Raw genomic sequence first — 9149 nt, 5'->3', positions numbered from 1 at the left:
GGGAAAGGTGGGCTGGGAGGGGAAGTTAGATCTTTAATGAAACAGGTCTTGCCCAAATAGGTGTACTCACTTCACCACCCTCACCTTAGATGTTCCCCATAGTGTTCATTTGTTCACTTGACCCCATAAGTAATTTTAAGAAGGGCCAGGCTTTTAAAAAATAATAACTACAGGAAGGGCTTGTGTTCCTTTCACTAGAAATCTGATAAAAACAACAGAGATGGCATAGAAAAGCTGATTACCATCTTGGTTTATATCAATATCTCTAAAAATACATCTTCAAAACCGATGACTGTTAAGCTCCACCCCCCAGAATGAAACATCCATAATCCTTGAACCACTAAGTGATGACTAAGAAAGCCCGCATCCCAGGTCAACAGTGACCAGCAATTAAAAAACAAATGCGCAGAAACACAAGCCCATCCATCTACCCCCTTTATCTCCCATTTAACTGTTTGCCATTGAGGCCATTTCCCCCGTAAATGCATGGCTGGGACAGGCCCCTCAGCAATAAACTTGTAGCCTCTGCACAGACACAATGCTCGGAGCTGGTGCACATGGTGCCCGGCGAGATTTGCATCACATTAGGGATGCGGCTGCGGGTCGGATGGGTGGTGTGGTTAACGGGCTTAGTGAAGCTGTTTTGAAGAGGTTAACCCAGCTTGTAGGAAGGGTAAATAAACATAACAACCGGCCATTCTTCCCTATTCAGCATGTGCTCTTATACCGAAGGCTAAAGGGTATTGAAGCTGTGGAGGATCAACTTGCGTTTGCCAGAGGACGCCAATGAAATTTGAAACACCCACAATCAGAGATTTTGTTTCTGCTCCTCATTAAATCATGAGCTTTTGTGCGGAGACTCTGGCGACTGTTCTTTAAGAAATTAACAGAATGGGAAGTTTTAAACTCTACACCAACCTTTTCATGACCTACACAGCAGCAAGGCTGCGACTCTTAGACAAACACTGCGGGGAGGCTGTTCTGTTTATTTAAATTTGTAAATAGAAAACAGTTTGTTTTTTATTTTCACTTTTCACCTCCTCCTCTGTCCTTTCTGTTTATTTCCTATGTGGCCCCTACTGCGTACCCCAACCAGGGGTCTGCTTTTCCTCTACCTCTTCCATTCCAACAGGAAGCCCAGAGGGGAGTAGAATTGAAGGTTCTACACAAGGAAAGGCACTCTGGAACCAAAGCAGAGCGGGGAGGCCCACATATTATCCTGCAACACCCACCCACCAGGGCACAGCAGGAAGGGGCAAACAGCTTTGCCGGGGACACCCGAGGAACCTGAGCCAGCAGGACGGTTCTGTGGAAACACGTTCTTGAGAAACCAGCTAATATCCCCAAGCCTAGGATCCTTGGAGACAGCTCTTAAACCAAGGAGGTGTGTGCCCGGCAGCCCTGGCCCGCCTTGGGCAGGGCATCTCCCCTCCTTGATGCTCCCCCTCCTCCCACTCATGAGAGCACTGCCACCTTCGCTTTACTCCTCTCTGATGCTTCAGAGTTAGCAGGAAACGAAGGTGGGAGATAGCCCTCTCCTCATGCAAGGGGGCTACAAGGAGAAAGATGGCCTCCAGCCACACTGGGCTTCAGACTGCGGACAGGAGCCGTGAGCAGCAGTTACAGGAGGAGCAGCCCCCAGCCCACCTTGTTGTTGCAATTGTGCCCACCTAGGCTGGTAGCCACATGTGCACAAGGGTAATCCAGGACTATAGGGGTCCACACAGTCAGACCGCTCTGCTCCGAACACAGACACAGGACTGCTCAGAAGGCAAAGGCCTCCTCTCATTCTGACCTGTCGTATACACACACACACCCCTCTCTCAAGTGCTAAAACCGTAGGCAGAACTGGTCTTAAGCAAAAGAGGAAACTAAAAACCTTCTTCGTACTTCCCCCACAGGCAACCCTCTACTTCAACCCAACTGCCCTTCCCATCCTCTGTGCTGGTCCAGATGGCCCCTCCAGGCATTGACAGGATGAAAGCACAAGATGTTCTAGTCTCCACTCCAGTTACACAGGCAACCCCCAAACCCTACCAGGGGCCTCCTCAAGCCAGGAGCTCACTGAGAGCCAAGCCCTCCCTGTGAGGAGCCTCAGCTGTGGGGGTGAAGGCGTTTGGATCTTGGGAAAAGCAGTCCCCTCAGCAAGGCCTCCACACCCATCGCCAACAGGCCCACGGGTTCCTAGGTCCCCAACCATGTTGGAACAGTCACCACGCCCTTAATCTCAAGCTGCACTTTGTTCAAACAAAGCCACCTTGCTGTGTAAATCTCCCCAAGCGTCAAATTTGTCGTCTTCCTTATAAACCCCTGGTCCTGATTATGGAAGGGTCATGAGACAGGCACCCACTAGAGCCAAAAAATCTGGACCAAGTGCCCACTCTGAGCGGAGACAAATGAGGGCCCTGGAAAGGTCACACCTGTTGTGCCTCATTCCTTGAAGAATAAAACTTCAGGACCAGGAGATGCTGGGAGATACGGTATCTCCTCTGTTTTCTCACCTGCAACTCTTTGGGGGGTGGGGCACAGGAATCACAGGGAGTGAGGAACTGGGTGAACTGATCCCACCTAACGTGATGGCAGTGCCCAACCTGGCGAATTCCTCTGTGCTGGGAATGGGCCACAAAAAGAGGACTTTGCAGTAAATCTGATTAATTAAAAAACATACCTGTTTATATTTTGTGTAGCTCATCACAAACCGCTTTGCCATATCACCCCCCTGTTATTAATTCGTGGGGCCTAAATTATGGGCAACACTATTAAAACATTATCAGAACTAATGAGAAACAATTACTTAGAAAATGAGCCAGGACAAGATTGAGTTGAGAACATCAGTGGTGATCACTGTAGATTAGTTTAATAAATCATCAGGTGCAAAGCAAGACTGACTGTATGTGTGCAAAGCCCTGTCACGGGAAAATGAAATTGAGACCCTTTTTTTGCATAATTTTTTCATTAATCTCAATAGGACCCGTGTGGTGTAGATTGTTTTATTCCCCTAATACCTTGCCTGAGGGGGGTGCCCAATAATGTCTTCATTGTTTTACTGAGGTCTTAATGACACTCTGTGACAACCTCATTTTAATGTATAGAGGATTATATCAATACAATCATGTTTTATTGAACGGTGAGGGACACTCCGGTGGAGTCAGGCACTGTCCCGAAGCACAAGTTGGGAAGTTCCCGGGCATCTGGGAGCTGGTCCCTTCAGATTTGCACGTGTTCAACCGCTGGCTGCCCTTCTGGCTTGTCCTCCGGGACCGGCTGGGAAAAGTGTCCTCCAAAAGAAAGACTTCCCACCTCCGATTTGAATTTCAAAGGGACTCGTTTTCTGGCGTATTTTGCTAGGCAAATGGAAAAGACCGTGTAGGGCTGCTTTCCCCTTTTCTAAAATACACGTGCAATTATTATCATGAACACCTTTGCCCCCAATAGTTTTGCCGGCCGGAAAAACTGATTTTCTTTGGGGACGTCGAATTGCTAACGATATCTTAAAAAGTGAAACAAAAGAATACACACCTTTTTTTTTTTTAACTTGAAGAACATTCTACTTTTATGGTTTCCAGATAGAAAGCTAAATGTCTTGCGTTTTTATTTTTACCTCTAATTCTTGGAAGACAATCGATCGACGGTACAAAAGAGGCTCTGAGATTGTCAGTAGCATCTCGTGCACATTAATCCTGGCGAGGGTCCCCGAGCCCGTCGGTCACCGCAGAGCGTGGGCCCCAGGCGCGGAGCCCTGTCCTCCCAGCCAGAGCCCCTCCCCCCGCGAGGTTTGCACAAGCAGTTTAGGGGGGAACGTAATTAGTTGACCTCAACATTTCAATGTTAAAACCTTAGTTATTCTTTCCGGGCTTTATTTTACATCGGGGTGGGCGCGGGGGAGTGTAAGAGGACGAACAAAATGGAAAGTAAATTACTTTCAAATACCTAACTTGGTGCCTGAAATACTGCGCGGCGGGATCGGGCAGCTTTTTGCTGTTCTGTGACGGGTGATTTTTGTTGTTGGAAGTTTGTTTACATTCCAGCAATTATTTGGCAGCCTATTTCCTCCCGAATCAGTGAGAACTGCCAACGACGTGAAGAAAGGGCGGTGATGGAAGGAACCGAAATCACCGTGAGCGCCTTTTGTGGTCGAGGTTTGCAGCCGATCAAACCCAGTTTCAGCTCAAGGGGGCTGACGTCCACAGATTTTTGTTTTTAATTTTACAAAAAAAAAATTTTAATTTGTTGCTCGCGCCCTTACTCTCCTTTGTCTTAGTTTCTCTCTCTCTCTCTTTTTTTCTTATTGAAAGTTCTGTTGCTGCTTCCGACGGGAAGGGCCCGGCGAGCCCGGATCGCCATTTTCCGCACTGCCCTCTGGTGGTCAGCCCACGTCAGCGAGTGGTTGAACTCCCAGTTGAACCACCACCTGAGGGGACAATTTGCTGCCAGCCTGGCGCGCAGCCCCGCGGTAATGGTGGCAGATCAAAGGCTGCCCCGTGTCCCCGCGGAGCCCGGGACAATCCCGCGCCTTTGTGCGCTGTTGCTAGGCGCCCAAGAAACTAAGAGAAAGTGTCAGGAGCATGTTAATCAGACTCGTTACAGTGTAACAATACGTCCCTCTCGGGTCTTCCAGGCCCCAGCACCCCGGGCACACAGGCCCGACACCTGCGCGGGGCCCTCGCGCCTGCCCCGGGGACCGGCCGATCCTTGAGTCCCTCCGTCCCGAGGTCGGCGCCTGGGCCAGACGCAAGGACCAGGACCTACGGTCCTGCGAGCGGCAGGCGCACGTCCCGGGCCGGCCTCCGGGACTGGAGCCCTGCGCCCTGAACCTGTCCAGCGCAGAGCCTGGATCCGTGGGATCCGTGACCCGAGGGACTCGCGGAAGATCCGCGTGCCCTTGCTTTTCAGTCATTAAGCTGAAATGCACGTTAGTCAAACACGGCATTGGAATGAACAGAAAAATGAACATTCCATTTCAGAGAGCTTTTGGTTGAGAGTTTCTTCAAAAAAACTCTAAAATCAACTTTGCAGAGTTTCCTTTCAAATGCACAGAGTATTTAGTAATAATCCGGGGAGTGGGGGAGGGGGGTTGATGTTTTCTTTCTTAAACCACCTTGCTGAAAGTCAAGATTTCGCTGACCTTTTTCGAGAGAATCACTTCATTCGTTTATTCACTCAACAAACATCTGTTGAGCCCGTCCGGGTCCCAGGCAGCTAGCCTGGAAGTCTGGGACTGGTTAGAGATGTGCTTTTGTTTATTGTATTTATTTTATTTTCTGTCAACAATTGCTTTATTTTTTCAAGTCTATGTTTATTGTTGGCACTATTCGGATGCACTTTTAAAATGGAGATGGTCCTGTGCGGAGTCACGGGAGGAGGAAAGGCATAAAATACCGTCAGGTGCCAACACCGAAAGAAGCGCCCCTGGCTACAGTCGTGATAATAACAAAGAGGTGCGAATTAACGATTTAAAACGTTGGGAAACGACACACCGTGGGCTTTAAACACCAGCCACTCTTTTCACCTATTTCATCTCCTTCTCTGCTCTTCTTCTGGCCCCTGGGAGCTCAGCCGGGCTGCAGTCCTGAAGCCAGCGTCCTGCCTGGGGTCTGAGGAGTGGAGTCAGCCCTGGGTGTTTGTCAACAGCCTGTCAGCCTTGCTGAGGGAACACACTTTCTGGGTCCTGGCCCCTTCTCCCCTTGGCCTCACAAAGGGAGCTGCAAAGCTGTGCTCCGGCTCAGGGCAGAATGTGGTCAATTTGAGATGCTTTTCTCCGATGTGAGCTCTTGTTCAGGCATCAACCCATTCAGAAAGGTCAGAGGGAGCCACACTTTCCCGAGTATAACTGCTGATCCTTACATCAAAGACAGAGCTTTCTATTACCATATAGAGTAGAAAATCCACTCCCCAGTCACCTGTGCCTGCCTAATGGGGCGGCGAAAGGGGGGTTCTGTAGCTATATTAGACTTCTCCACTGATCAAATCAATTTCTCTCTCATACTGTGTGTGCAACATGTAAACATATAGAAAGCTGGACCTGGTCCCAGCGATTAGTCCAAACCCTGGGAGGAACTTTAGAGATCGCCTTCATTACGTAAATGAGAGAGTTGATATATTGAAAACTCCAGCTTATGAAAAACAAGGGAGCCTAAACACCGACCATCCTGTGATGTTCACATGTCTAGCTGAAGGAGAGAGACTCAATGAAAAGGAACCAGATGTTTTTGTCCACATAACGCCAAAGAGCTGGTTCGTCTGGGTTTGGTTTTGTTGTGAAATAATGAATCAAATTGCCTTAGTTATTCAGACACAGCAAAAGAGCCAAGAGGAAAATGAACATTCCATCTCCGATAGCTCTGTGGTGTGGGGTTCCTTCAGAAGACTCAAGGATCTGGCTTAACTTCTTTTTTTTTTTTTTTTCTAACGGGCTCTTTTGAGTTCCATGGAAGGAAGAACATAAAAAACCAACATGAACTTCTGGCTTAGATTCCCTGGGAAAACTGTGTTAATACCTAAACTCCCAGATGAGGAAAGGAGCACGTCTGTTTCCCCTACTGGGTTTCCAGGAACGGCATTTCTGCAGCAGTTTCCAGGGGAGCTCTGTGCAAACTCCTCGTCTCCTGTGAAGGCGCTCTGGCCACCAGGAGCCCACCGGCGTCTCCACACCAGCAACATGTTGCCTCTCTCAAGGGGACCGGGCCACCAAGCAGCCAGACTGTGCCTGGCTGTAGGGCCTGTCGCGCCTTCGTACAAACGTAAGCAACCCCTCCCTCTCCAACCTGCCCAGCAAACTCCTAACCATTCTTCAAGACACAACTTGAAGGCCACTTCTGGGAGGCTTCCCCAACTCCCCAGAGACAACTCACTGGTCCTCCCTGAGTCCTCCTGTTGTATTGGATCAGATTTCTGTGGTAGCACTTTTTCTGTGTTCCCTCCCCCAAAAAAGAGTGTGAGTGCCCTGAATATTGGGCACTGCCATGCATCTCTGATCCCTCCTCTCCTGCTCATCTCCACCCCCAGCAAGAGCTCGATCCAAGTGTTCATTAAAATCAGGGACCAGGCTCTCCTCTGTCAGACACGTCGGTTTTGATCCTGGCTGTACAATTAACGGGTTGTGTTACATTCAAACAAGTGATTTATTCTCTCTGAGCATCAGTTTCTTCAACTATAAGAAGAAAATTGCCTCACAAAGAGTTGTAATGTTAAGGCGGTGGGCACAGAAATTTACCCAGTCTCCCCCCCGCCCCGGGAGAGCCCCACTTTCCGGCTGGGGTCACGCATCTGCCTGGGCCACAGACAACTGCCTTGTCCAAGGTCTCTCCCGTCCCAGGGCAGCCTGCATCTGGTGAATTTTATGTGATGTATATTTTATCCCTTTTGAAAAAAGAATCTTTAAAAAAAGAATTGATGTCAAAGAAAGATAGATTAAAAACTATAAATAATAAGTATATTGCTTTGTAAACAGCGCCTAACAAAAAAATAAAATAAAAGGCGCCTGGCATTAATGCTTGGTGCATAGCAGGCACTTGGTGAAGGTCAAGTGACTTCCACCCAGGAGCTAAAGGGTGCTGCAGTCCAGGGTGGGAATCCCATGGCCGCAAAGCTGTCTGGGAAGTGCATTTCTATTACATGAACCCCATTTTCTCATTCACTGTTATTGGCAGGTACAGGATATGTTCCCACAGGAAAACGCCTTGGTGGGGCCGGTCCCTGGACATGCTGGCGATGGCAGCACCCTCCGACAGCTGTAGGCGTGCCAGGGGAGTTTTGTGGCTCTTTTGTTGTGGCTCAGAATCTCCTAGTCCCACTCCTGGACCATGGAAATGTCTTTAGGAAGCCGTTATCATTTTGTCCAACGGCCTGCTTTTGTAAGAGGACACAGCAGCCCTGGCGGGTTAGGCAGTGCCCATTGCTGACTGAAGGGGGCTCCATTCACATAGAAAAATACAATGTATGTGTGCTTCCTGGAGATGTGGGACCATTGACCCTTTCAGTGGACTTGCTCAAGGTCACACAGCTGTCGAAGCCAAGTCTACAGCTACAGTCTCAACACTCAAGCACTAAACCACACAGCTCCACCCCGAGAACGCCTTACTCTACGGTTTCACATTAAGTTCCCCACTAAGGTAGTTCTGAAAGAGGTCTTTAAAACAATAAGAAAGTAGCTGAAGTCTATTTTTCAACAACTGGCTCCCTCAGAGACAGTGCCTGACCAGGGCAAAGGTATCTGAGCTCATCACAAGTCAAACAACTAGGCCTCGAATGCAGTGCACGGCGCCTGGGTCCCTATTGACTCCCAGACTGAACAGTCCCTCACACGTGCTGCTCACATGCGCTGCAGGTTGTCCACTGGAGACTGGTCCCCATGGCAGGAGGATGCCGCGGGTGGTCTAAGGAAAGGAGTCCCAGTGGAAGGACGAAGGACCTAGATCTCAAGGGCCGAGGGTGCGCTCACCAAGCGGGGCCTCCTCTCAGCTCTGGCCTCACTCCTGTGACCCCATCCTCCATGGCCTTCACCATTCTGTGTGTTGTCGTTCATTCGCTCTCCTCCCTCTGTCTCCTGTGGTCTGCTCCACTTCCCTTCTCCTGTTTCTTGTTATTTTACCTTCCCCTCTCTCCTCACAATTCCACAAGCAAAATTAACAAATATAGGAAAGAAAGCAAACTTTTCCTTAAATTCTGTAGTTTTTTTCTGGATGTATATATATATATCCCCCCCCCCAACTCTGTGTCCATGTTTTGGAAGTAAATCTAGTGTCTCCAGCTGTTTTCAGGATGTTCTGTAGTCCATTTACTGGGAACTTGGCACGGGAGGTTGATCAGCCCATTTCACTGCCCAGAGCCCGAGTGCAGAGGGCGGCTCATGTTGTACTTTGGGGATCAAAGTAGAAATGTCAATGAGGCTGCTAATTATTCAGAAAATTAAGTACTGCTGCCAAAGCTGCTATTCTGAATGTCCTGCATTTGATCATGCTGTTTTAATGTGGAGCCAGAATTCAGATTCTGTGTAAGTGACAAAGGAGATGAGGATCTTTAAATTGGTATTGGTTCTTTATGTTTTAGTACAAATTATTTGAGTCTGCAGCCTGAAACTCACATGGGAACCTAGAATGACGCTTATAAGTACAGAGTTTAAGGATATAAAATTTTATATCCTGTTCTTA

General features: G+C 48.7%; 1 protein-coding gene across 1 annotated transcript in view; it reads left to right on the top strand.

The window, feature by feature from the left end:
* The window catches only part of CLYBL (citrate lyase beta like), a 119520-nt gene extending 118661 nt beyond the window's left edge, over nucleotides 1–859 (top strand). Inside the window, exon 10 of the mRNA XM_015562782.1 lies at nucleotides 713–859. The gene's annotated coding sequence lies outside the window, so the exon portion shown is untranslated. The remainder of the gene's footprint in view (nucleotides 1–712) is intronic.
* The last annotated feature ends 8290 nt before the right edge of the window (nucleotides 860–9149 follow it).

Source organism: Myotis davidii, unplaced genomic scaffold, assembly GCF_000327345.1.
Source record: "Myotis davidii unplaced genomic scaffold, ASM32734v1 scaffold637, whole genome shotgun sequence".
NCBI classification, from domain to species: domain Eukaryota; kingdom Metazoa; phylum Chordata; class Mammalia; order Chiroptera; family Vespertilionidae; genus Myotis; species Myotis davidii.
The sequence above is the reverse complement of the archived record's forward strand: the minus strand, read 5'-3'. Positions and strand labels throughout refer to the sequence as shown.